We start from the raw sequence: 12331 nt of genomic DNA, 5'->3' as shown, positions 1-12331 counted from the left end.
TGTGTGTGTGTGTGTGTGTGTGTGTGTGTGTGTGTGGGTAAGGAAAGGGGTACAGGTTGTCTCTCTCTCTCTCTCTGCTGGCGATGCCTGTCGTCAATATTTCTGTGTTCCCTTTAGTTCCATCGCAAAAAAAGAAAAGTGATAAATCAGGACAGAGAGCTTTAAATCCACACTTCCTCTCTCCGTCTGCATCCCATCTTCATCCTGACAAATCCCACAATTTTCCCTCCGAGGTSTCCGTCTCCTCTCCCGCGTCTTTAAAGGAAAAATTCAAGGGGGAAGAAAAAAAAACCTTTCAGCTTTTATGTTTCTTCTTTCACAAAGTCTGAATCCTCTTCTTCGTTTCTCCCTTTTTTTGTTTCCGATCACAAACTGGAAGGAAGTCTGTTCGTCCCCCTGCAAGAAGACCAATTCATTCTCCGTCTGACTTCTTCTCAGATCGCAAGTCAGTTCCTCCCCCAGCTCCTCCTTTAAATGAGCCAAATCAGAGCTTTAAGCTCTCAGTTCAACGAGACACGGCATGATRAAGAGTCCAGTTTATGATTATTTTTTCTTTATTTTTGCTCAGAGCTCGGATGAGACGTGCATCGTTCCCTCTGCTGGTGCGTCTCTTCCCTCTGCCCGCCGCTACAGAGATGCTGCCTTCAGGAGCTCCTCRTTGTGGAAGCTCCCCGCTCCTGCGTCGATTCACGTGGTCTTTACTCAGAAGTATCAACCTGATGTGCACTTCTGTTAAACTTATTTGCAGTTATTTCATGGATTGTATAGCGGCTGTTTTGTGGTCTCTGGCCAGGTTGACCAAGATGACAAAAGCTGGAAGTAAAATATGTGCACCCTGAAAACCAGATTTAAACTAAATGGAACTTCTAAAAACATTTCTCTATGGTGAGTCATGGACCAACCAATAATGACTYACCAATCTTCACACTTAGCTCCAGCTGTCTTAATCCAAATTAAAGATTAAAAAACACAGTTCTTACAGGGAATGCATATCACCCGCCATCTTTCATGCCAGATAAAGACGTTTGAGATCTGCTCTCAGCTACTACCACCTCAAAGTTAATATCTGTCAAAGTTATAGCCAGTTTTATGTTTCTTAATGATCCATCCATCCATCCATCCATCCATCCATTTTCTTCCGCCTATCCGGGGTCGGGTCGCGGGGGCAGCAGCTTCAGAAGGGAGGCCCAGACCTCCCTCTCYCCAGCCACTTCTTCCAGCTCCTCCGGGGGAACTCCAAGGCGTTCCCAGGCCAGCCGAGAGACATAGACCCTCCAGCGTGTCCTGGGTCTTCCTCGGGGCCTCCTCCCGGTGGGACGTGCCCGGAATAGCTCACCAGGGACGCGTCCAGGAGGCATCATTACCAGATGCCCGAGCCACCTCAACTGGATCCTTCTTAATGATGATTAGCATAAAAGTCTTCAACTGGGTTGACTCCAATTATTCATCTGTTGATATAAGCCCATGRGTTACTTTATTAACGTCATTCATTTCCACATGACCAATGCCTTATACAGTAATGATGGCTTACAGTTCATGGTAAAGGGTGGTCCTAAGGGCTTGTGACAGAAACAACAAAATCCTGGATAAAAAACAGGTGAAATGGGTTTCCTTTGCAGATTGACTGTGTTTAGTATTGGTGATACGATGAGGAGCTTCTTTATCCAGGTGGGGCTCCATCCTCTTCATCCAAGAGTAAGCTAAGGTAGTTCAGTCATCTGATTGGGATGCCACCTGGGTTCATTCTTCTGAAGGTTTTCTGAGTCAAACTTTCTGGGAGGAGAACCAGGAGCAGAAGTTGATGATGAACTTTTGGCCTGAGAATGTCTTGGGCTCTTTTAGGAGGAGCTGGAGGACATCCTTAGGTAGAGACATGTCTGAGTTTCTTTTGCAACCCAACTACAAAAAGTGCCATATAGCAGCTAAATCTGAATTTGTCATACATGGATGCTTGGTCAGGCTTTTGGTGCGTCACTTATTTCCGTGCTCGGTATCCCCCCTCTCGTTAATTGATGACATGAGAACAAGGAGGAGGAGCTTGTTCTCTTTTTTTTTTTTGAAAAACGTGCAATTTGCATCTAACCCTAACCATGATCCTTACTTTAAGCTGGAAGTATGGTCGCTCGGCAGCCGACAGGTCGCCGTCACATGGTTGTTCGGCATTCATTTTTGCACACACATTTCATAGCTCCTGAGATACCCCGCGCCAAGCTCCTGGGAAACCCCTCCCATTGCAGCATACGTCATTACATGGGGTTTCTTCCCATGGGAGTCCAATGCCGAAAACAAAGTCTGAGACTTGTCACCCAATGTTGTTTAACCACAAACTGGTCCCGGATTAAGCTCTGAAGTTTTTATTAGTCAGATTCCACTGTGGAAAATGACTGTTTTATCCCCTTTGCTGCTTCCTGGTAACAGTCGTCTCTGGAAACGAGTTGCTTTTTCTTTTTTTCTCCCTTTCTTTTTTTGAAGCGAGTGGTTGATGCAAAAGCGTCTGAGCGCAGCGTCCGAGTGCTTTCAGCACCAACACTCCCACAAACTTTTGACCAATCACACAATAAAGTYTGTATGTGTTCTTTTGTGGAGGGGGGTGAAAAGTTTGACCTGCGAAATGTCGACAATGCAAACTGAATGACGCAATTTTCGTCATGAAACTGCGACAGTTCGGCACGATTTCGGCAGTTTGGCTGCAGCATGCTGGAGCCTTTACACTTGATCTTAAACATCCAACCCCTGACCTTACTACCTAAACCAAACCAGTGATCCTGATTCCTAAACTTAACCACTGACCCTAAACCCAAGAACTAATCKGATGTTTCAATTATTGATAAGAAGGGAGTACCTAACGTGTCAATAAATGACACAAAGAGAGCCTGACCAAGTAGGAAGTGAGGACATATTATGTGTTTGAGGGATATTTCTATTCAATATTTTCAAGCTAAATCATTATTGGTTTAAATTTGCTATTATTTTAATACAACTCAAAGTGATCTCATAAAATACATTTTATGCATTTAATTTTTAACTAGATTATTCTTGTTTAATCGTGGAATTTTTTTATGAATGGAAAGTCACCAGTGACTATTGCTGCATAATGTTACATAGACACACCGCCTCCGTAAAAACTGATAAACTGGATGTTTGTGTTTTATTTGCAGTGTGAGAACAAAGTGGTTCATTCAAATGCTTAACTCACAAACAAACAAAGCAAATATTGGCGGAATAATGAATATTTATTATTTCACGATTGTCCAGCTGCATCAATTATAACAATATTGTGGCATTGTACTTTTTTTACAGATTTACTTTGCATTCATATCTCAAATACAACCTTATTCCAAATATATATATGCTGCAAGATTGTTGGTTGAAGGATATAAAAGTTTGGTAATAGATCAGATGTTAGAAAAATTTTAAAAAGTAAAAATACACATGAAAACGTTGCAAGCAGTCACTAAAAAGCTACGTGATTTCCAAATTCTTGCACAGGTCATTGAACATTATTGTCAATATTTCATTGTTAGTATTTGAACACTTGTTTTTCTTTCCTCCCTATGAGTCGCAATATAACAAAGACTCAAACTACAAATAMTATTTTAGAGAAGGTAATTACTACTGAAGTTGATGACAACAAACCACCAAAAATGCTGTGCCCGACTTGCCGTACAAATACAGTAATTTTTCCTCAAATATCCGGGGAAATACAGCCTGGCCCGGTCTCACGTCATAACGCTTTAGTATGCTGCATCAGCCACTTTCCCCACTGACARCTCCAAGGAGAGTAAAGTGTAATACACGTGAATTTTTCTCTCCAACCTTCAACATGGAAGAAGTAAAGTAGCAACAGGAGCGTGCAAAATCATTTAAAAATTCACTTGATGGGGGTCTCAAACTGGATCAGTCTAAGCTGATTTCAATGAATCATTTCACTTTCTGTGCATGTAACCTTCATGTGAATTCATCTTTTTTTTTGTTTGTTTTGTTTATGGTTTAGCAGAGGCACGGCATCCCATCTGTGACCATTCGTTTCCCGCTGCACGGCGCGTGCGCTTTCCTCCAAGGTTACAAACAGGTCGTGTTCAGACTTGAGATAATGTTCAGTCCTTGAATCTTTGAGGCTGTTTAAGTTGAAGGAGCTGCTGCGGTTTGCACTGTGGGTTTGTGGGGATTGTGAAAATCAATCAAAAGTACTGAAAATGTGCACCTTAAAACATCAAAATAACACCTAAAATGTAGAACTGCTTTTTGTTATTTACACTGAAACATTTTTTTCTTGCTTTTACCCACTGCCGAAGGCARGAGCTGATAGTGTTATTGCCCATGTCTGTGTGTATGCTCATTTGTCTGCAGTGTTAGGAAAMTATCTCATGAACAAATAGACAGATTTTAATGAAACCATCACAAAATGTTTACTAAAAGTAATCTACATTTTGGAGTTGATCCCATTTAACGACCACCACAGCTAAGCAGCCTCAAAAGATTATTACAACTCGTCTGAATTTACAGATAACGGCTTAAAATCTTGTGTGGTAGTAGCTGAGAGACATCATAAACACATACTATAAGCACAATTTGATTGAGTGAGACGTGTTTTTTTAAAACCATGCTTTTAACAATTGGAGTTGCTTACATCATTCTGATAATGAACATGTTGTTAAAACATAACATCTAGTTAAGTCCAACCTAAAATATGAACACATAACCAAAAGCATTCTGTGAATACTTGATACTACAAGAACAAACTATTTCCCAGACAATTCTAAAAAAATGAATCAAAATGAAAAAAAAAAAAAAAAACGCCACATCCAGTATTACGTTTGAGAGGAATGTGACATGTCGAGGGGTTTCAGAACAAGTCTTCTAGAGACGCCCCAGAGGAGATGTGCAAATGTTGAAATCGTTCACGATATTGGTCAGTTTCATTCCCTTCAGTGCCAATAAAAAGTCTAAAATTATTGGTGCATCTCATTGCCTGATCATTCATTCTCAGTCGGAGTGCAGCCTCCGTGTGCTCTGCAGCATTTTTATGAGTTGCCGAAAGGGTCGTGGGAGCGACGTATGTGCATTGCTTCAACCTATTCAGAGGGTTTTTGCACAGTGAATGAAAAAAACTGAGCGGTGTAGCTGTTTAAATGTGTGCATGCTGATGTTAAAGGAAATATGTACAGTATATATATAAATATACGTGTGTGTGCAGAGGTATAATATGCTTATGTGTTTATGAAACCTGTCCTTGCTCCCTTAAAGCACTCTTCTGCCATCTACAGGCACATTTCCCTCCTCCTCCTTGGGTTTCTCTCCATCACAAACCTGTGTTAATCACTTTGGCACCATCTTAATATTTACCACACAACCTGTGTCTTTGTAACCGCTCCTAAATACGGCACCCGGCRTCTGCGTGCACCTATTTAACTTCACGTGTGCCACAAATAGTCTGTTTGCAGATTTCCGGGCCCTCCTTCAACTCCACGTCTGTGCTGCTTTCAAAAATCAATAAGCCGTGTGTGAGGTTCATGTCCAAAGAGAGGGAGAGAGAGAGGGAAGGGAGGGAGAGTGGCAGGAAAAGTGGAAGCTTAAGGGGAGAGAAAGCAGGACTGAGGTCTGAGATATATGGGAGTGTGAAGCAGAAAATCAGCAGGGAAGAATAGTATAAGAGAAAGAAAAGGGACCCAGGAGAGATGAAGGGACGCTAAGAGGAAAAACAAGGCTATAAAACAAAAGGAAAGGCAAACAAACTACAAGTGTTCGAGGGGGAGACAAGGAGATTAGAGAATAAAAATCAGGGTTAGGGGAAGGTGGGAAAAAAAAGAGCTGGCCTGGTAAACCAGGAGATACAAGATGTAAAACATTCAGGTTGGAGATTCATAGATGGAGAGGGAGGAGATGGGAGGGGATTGGAGTGGTGTCGGTGGCTCAAAAATAAATTGGAAATGTGCGAGAGAGACAGGAGGATGGAGGGACGGAGCAAGAGAGGGGATGAGCAGACATGAAGAGAGAAAATGCTGGAGAGTCTTGCATGAGTAATTCACTCTTTTCCTCAATGGTTCGTTGCAGTTGTGCCCCCAAAAAGTAGACGTACTCAGCCCGCAGATGTAATATATTCTAGCATGCCCTAGAAACCAGGAATCTAAAATTCACATTATAGACTCTGCTGTGTGTTAGGTTTTATCCAATTGAAGCTTATATATCACGAGCAGATAGTTCAGGTGTTGAGTCGAAAGGGATACTGATGCCAAAAGTCCCCGCACAGAAAAAAAGGCCGGCTCCAGCAAGGCTCTTCATATGATCATCGCATTTCCAAAAGCCTATTTATTTTATCCATTACTTTACAATTGTTGTGAACACAGCAATCAGTTTGTTTCTGATGATTGAAAGCAACGTCTGCAGTTTGTTTAGATCCTGAAGCAAACAGCTGACAGCAGCCCGAATCAATCAGCAATTTCTTATCCATTTATTATCCCTTTTGTGGGGATTGTGGGCGGCACAATGGAACCCTTTTAACTGCCCGTTTACAGATATTATGTTGTGTATTGTGTTTGTCATGACTAAATTATCTTGAGGCAATACACAGAGCTCAGTGCCTCAGTGGCAGCAAGCACCTGCAGGGATGAGCAGTGTTCTGCTGTTTCATAATGAATGCCAATTCAGTGTTGTGTTTATAGGGGTCCGCACCAATTGGTTACATCCAGCTGGCATGTCAACACATATGCATTGATTAGGGTCAGTATATATTCAGTTGTGTATTTTTTTTTTTTGAAAAAGAAAAACAACGTTTTTTTTTTCAATTTTCGTTCACTAAAACAAAAGGTAACACTTTCTTTTATGGTATCCTTATTACCTTGTAATTACATGGTAATTAGGGTACAATTGTACTATGTAATTAATTGTTTGCAGTAATGTAGCACTTACCTGGTAATGTATTACAATTCACTATGTAACACCAAAATAAGTAGGTAATTTGGACAGTTTTAAAGTTATGTTTGATTGCAATTAACCACTAACCCCAAAATTTAGTTGCATTCTTTTGGTTATAAATATAGTGTTGATTTACTATTGAATAGTAATTTGATTGTAGTTACCAAATAAATGTAGTTTTACTAACAGTAGGTTTTTTTTCTTTTGTACCCTAATTACCATGTAATTACATGGTAATACGGTACATGGTAATAAGGTAGTAATTACATTTAATTACATTTTTATTACCTTGTAATTACTTGGTAATAAGGATACCGTAAAAGACAGTGTTACCAAGAAAATTTGTATGATGAACCCATGTCCAATTTTTGATTTTGCGCACAAAACAAAAATGGGAAAAATAGATACCAATCACACACATTTATTTATTTATTTATTTATTTATTTATTATTTGTTTGTTTATTTGTTTTTTAGATGGCATATGAGACGGCATATGGGCAACATTTGCTATGTAAAAAGCACACATCCAAAACAACAGAGAAATAATTTGACCATATTTACACATAATACACATAATGCACCCAAAATCACTTCAGATCTGGTCACCCGCTTTGGATGTTATCATCCATTAAATGGACATTATTAGTCATTATCAGTCCCATAGAATGGCTTCAGAATGTTCCGACTGTGTGTATTAGTGGGTTCCCCGTCCCATAGAATGGACTGATAACGTCAGAACTCGCTGATCTGGTGATGAGGTTAGCATCAAACAAACAAAAACTAGTGTTTGTTTGGTTTTTCTTTTTCATTTTTTGTTTCAAATGAAAAAAACGAACTCTCTGAATGTGCACTGACTAATTAGTTATAAATGCTTTAATTATGCAACATCATTGCAAAAACACTGCTCCTTAATAATCTGCTCTATGTCCAAAAGTCAACTAAAATGGAACCATGAACAAAACCAGCAGGACAACAGTGACATCATCTTCACACCAAGGTGGCGAACAGCGAAATGTACAATGGGGTCTGATCTGTTAGAAATCTTATAAAGCAAACATGACTTTTTTCATCTTTTGTCAGAACACAGTTTTCTCAATACACTAATGAGGAAACTGATTAATAAGATTTCCAATAATGTTCCCCGTTGCTGCAGGGCAGGAGGGCGGATGCCATCGACACAATCGAGTGATTTCCATTTTGCAAATTATATACACACAAACACAAAAGCAATTGTTCCCACATGCTGTCTCAACTATTTGTTCATCAGGAGCTAAATGTATACAAGCAATGCTGCTCATGGTGCTTGTATGGCAAGAGACGCACTGTATGGAAGGGTGTGTGTATCTGTGCGATTTGAGGAGGCAGCATTACAGGCTTCACAATGAGGTGCCAGTGGCTATTTGCAAGCAGACATAAACACATAAAAACATGCACACAGCAGGCTCTGGCTCTGATTACTTTCACACATGGCATATTACCCATGGTTGTTGGGAGGATACCGACGCTTCTGATTGAAATGAGCAGCGAGGAGATACGGAATAACAACAAGTGCACCTGAAAAAAAAGGTCTGGAAGTGCAACATTCATCCAGTGATATGCGGCTCACAGACAGTTAAATAACTTTTTTATTGAGTTTCCATCAAATTGAAAGCTATCATAATACTTTATATGCTGAGTAAATCCAATGACTACAGACGTGATAAAAATATTACAAAAATCACTCTTCAGTTCTTCAAGTTGACTGGTGATTTTTGTAGCTGTGGGAAATTCCAAATAAGCAGTTTTTGTGTGTGTGTGTGTGTGGGTGTGTGTGTGTGTGTGTGTGTTAAAAAAGGACACCTTTGAGAAATTAATCAGTGTGTGGATGTGTGTATGAATGGGTGAATGGCTGAAGGGTAAAGTGCTTTTAAGTCCGTATGAACTTGATAAAGCGCTACATTATTTCAGACCATTTTTCATTTTAAAGTGATAGTTCAGATATTTTAAGTGAGACTCTGTGAAAAGGCAATGAACCAATTAATCTCATATGATGTTTCCTCTTTTAAATGACAAAGAAATCCTCCGAATTAAAATTAGCATTTGTGATGATTTTCTATTTATGGAACTTTCTGATTAGCAAGACAAACCAAGCCATATCTCTGGAGTTTTTCATATTGTAACAGAATGATCTAGGAATCAAATTGTAACTTAAAATGCCAAGAATCTAAAAAATTGCTTAGTTTAGTTTGTCCAAAAATGACTTAATACCTAATTTGATGTGATGAGTCACATTTATTATGCAATTTTATAACCACATTCTTGCATTTTTGTGCTCAATAGGTTTCTGTGTCAATAATTGTGTGTAATCAAAACTTTGTAAAATAGACCGTGTGAAAAACTATTGAATATTTTAGTTGTTTCATGATAGTAGCAATCTGCTTTGGTCTTGGCCTCACACTTGTTAGTAGCTCATAAATCTGGTCAGAATTAAACTATTGAGACTAACTGAGGTTGTTCAAATAGCTATCTACAGAACCTCACTTCAAAATATCGGATCATTTCAAACACTCGAGCACAATTAGATACAGAGATCTTTCAACAATTTATAAATAAAAAGCAAATAAATCATTCAAATAAACACACGTGGAAATGCTTTAAGAGTTCAAGCAATTTTTACCTTGTTCACCATAGAACAGTTTAATAAAAAGTTAGATTAAATTTAATTAATTTGATTTACTTTCATGGAAGAAGGACCACTTGGGGACAATGAAGAGGTTCATTTTCTTGCTGAAAAACACATCAACATGGGGACAAGGGTCCTTATAGAAATAAAAACACAAAAAAGTTTAACAATTCTCATTTAAATGCTGCCATACAACACCAATATAAAAAATCACCTGAAGAATATACAGTATGTATCATATTTCCACAATGGTTGCATTTCTGAATCACTGTTGGATAGACAAGAAGATCTTTAATATTTTGTGGTTATGGCACCATTGCAGTTTATTTTGTTTCAGTAGGCCAGATCGTCTGTGGACTGCACTACTTACAGGACTTTCCTGAAATTAGTTCATCCCATCATGGGCGGCACGGTGGCTCACTTGGTAGAGCTGCTGCCTCTCAGCAAGAAGGTCACCGGTTCAAATCCTGGTCCGGGGACCTTTCTGGGTAGAGTTTGCATATTCTCTCCGTGCATGCATGGGTTCTCTCCGGGCACTCCGGCTTCATCCCACAGACCAAAAACATAACTGTTAGGTTAATTGATAACTCTAAATTGTCCCTAGGTGTGTGTGAGAGAATGAGTGGTTGTTTGTCTTGTTTGTCTCAATGTGTGGCCCTGTGATAGACTTGCAACCTGTCCAGGGTGTACCCCGCCCCTCGCACTGTGACTGCTGGATATGGGCGCCAGTGACCCACGCAACCCTGAAAAGGAAGAAGCGTGTACAGAAAATGGATGGATGGATAGTTCATCCCAGGGATTCAACATGGTCAGTCCCTTGAGATTTTTTGAATTCTTTAAATTATTCTTAGGTGAGTCTTTTTTTCAGTGAAGAGTGCCTCTGTTGTGGGTGAGTCTCTGCATTCAAGTATCTGTAAGTTTGGTTCATGAGTGATGATGGGATGGAGAGGGAGGTGCATCAATGGATCTGGGTCTCAACTACAGTAATGAGAGCAATGGTTTGGCCTGTCATGTGTAAGAAGGAGCTGAGCCATAAGGCAAAGCTTTCGATTTACTGTTCCATGTTACAACCATCACCTATGGTCATGACATGAAGGTCATGACCAAAATAATGAGATGCCAAAGACAAGCAGCTGAAATGAGCTTCCTCCATAGAGTGGCCTTAGTGTTACAGATAAGCTAAAGACGTCCATCACCCAAGGGGAGCTTGGAGAAGAGCTACTGCTTCTTCACTTTAAAAAAAAGTCAATCGAGATGGTTTAGGCATCTGATTAGAATGCTTCCTGGATACCTCACTTTGGAGATGTCCCACTGAGAGAAGAACCCAAGGCAGACCCAGAACTTATTGGAGGGATAATGCATTCTGTGTGACTGTGGAGAGGGATGTCTGGATTCCCCTCCCAATATTCCTGCCATCATAACACAGCCAAGAATAAGCAGCAGAAAGTGAATAAATCGATGCTAGTTTTATGCAGTCTTCCAAAAAACCCTCATGTATTCCTTAAAAGTTCAGTTCTGGTCTGACACCCACATTGGGTCTTTCAACTATGGCTGAAGTTTCTTTGGCTGACCACCTATAGAATCCTCAATGTTGCCCATTTCTGTGTGTTTCTTCAAAAGAGCTTAAACAGCACATGTTGAAACACAAGTCTGCTCTGAAATCTTTGCCTTGGAGAGACCTTGCTGACTTAGTACAACTACACTGTGTCTGGTTGCTGTGCTCAGGTTTGCCATGATGTATGACCCATGAAACTGTCCTCCACAGCCTCACCTTGGTAGCAGAACTTGGCTGGTTTTGCCCAGTTTTAGCTTTCATACGTAGCAGTTTCTCTGTTAGTGTTCATATGAAAATGATGATCTTTAGGACCCATTGGGGTTAATCCTCTTGCTGCCCAAAATGGCCCACAAGACTTCAGTTTTAAAACGTATGTCTCATGGGTCAACTTGATGAAAGGGCAGCAGGACGGCTGACTAATAAATCATTTACTTGACTGTAATCCTATTATTTGTGAAGTAAAAAACAGGTACTAATGTTAATTTAATCTTTTATTGGTGTTGCATTGTGTGGGATGATAAAAATAAACTTGATATTGGTTAATGATTTCTTACTAGCTTTTGTCATGTTTGTAGAACTTTKGCACAGAATTGTATATTATTGCACATTAAAGTGAAAAACTGATGCAGTGACTGGTTTTTAAGAGACAAAACGGACATGGCCCCCAGCCACCACTTCCTATTACTTTCAAATGGTTGTGATTTGGGTGCAATCTACTTCACTATTTTGTGCTTTGTGTGTGTTGCTGTGTGTAGCTGTGAGCATGGTCAAAGGCTTTTTGTGTGTAATTTCTAATAAAGCAGTGATAGATAGTGTTGTGCAGCCATTTTGAGTGAGATGGACTGAATCTGAGCATTGTAATGCCTGCTCTGATACACTCTGATTCTGTCTCTGCATCTCCACTTTACCCCTTTTTCAGGCTTTCAAAGAGCCTGAGGGGAAGGAGGCATCTTCTAAAATGGTTATTTATCTACATCTCATTCTCTTTCCACTACCTTTTTCCTCACTACAATATCAGAGCAGGACATAAACACAGCCTCAGTAACACACACACACTTGCACAAAGGGCATTTTGGAGCTGTAAATCCAGCTCCAACTGAGAGGCTGTCACTAGCCACACCGGAGAAAAAAGGAGCACTCGTGTGTGTGTGTGTGTGTGTGTGTGTGTGTGTGTGTGTGTGTGTGTGTGTGTGTGTGT

Source organism: Austrofundulus limnaeus, unplaced genomic scaffold (genome assembly GCF_001266775.1).
Source record: "Austrofundulus limnaeus strain Quisiro unplaced genomic scaffold, Austrofundulus_limnaeus-1.0 Scaffold56, whole genome shotgun sequence".
In the NCBI taxonomy this organism is placed as follows: Eukaryota; Metazoa; Chordata; class Actinopteri; order Cyprinodontiformes; family Rivulidae; genus Austrofundulus; species Austrofundulus limnaeus.
This window is presented reverse-complemented; position numbering follows the sequence as displayed.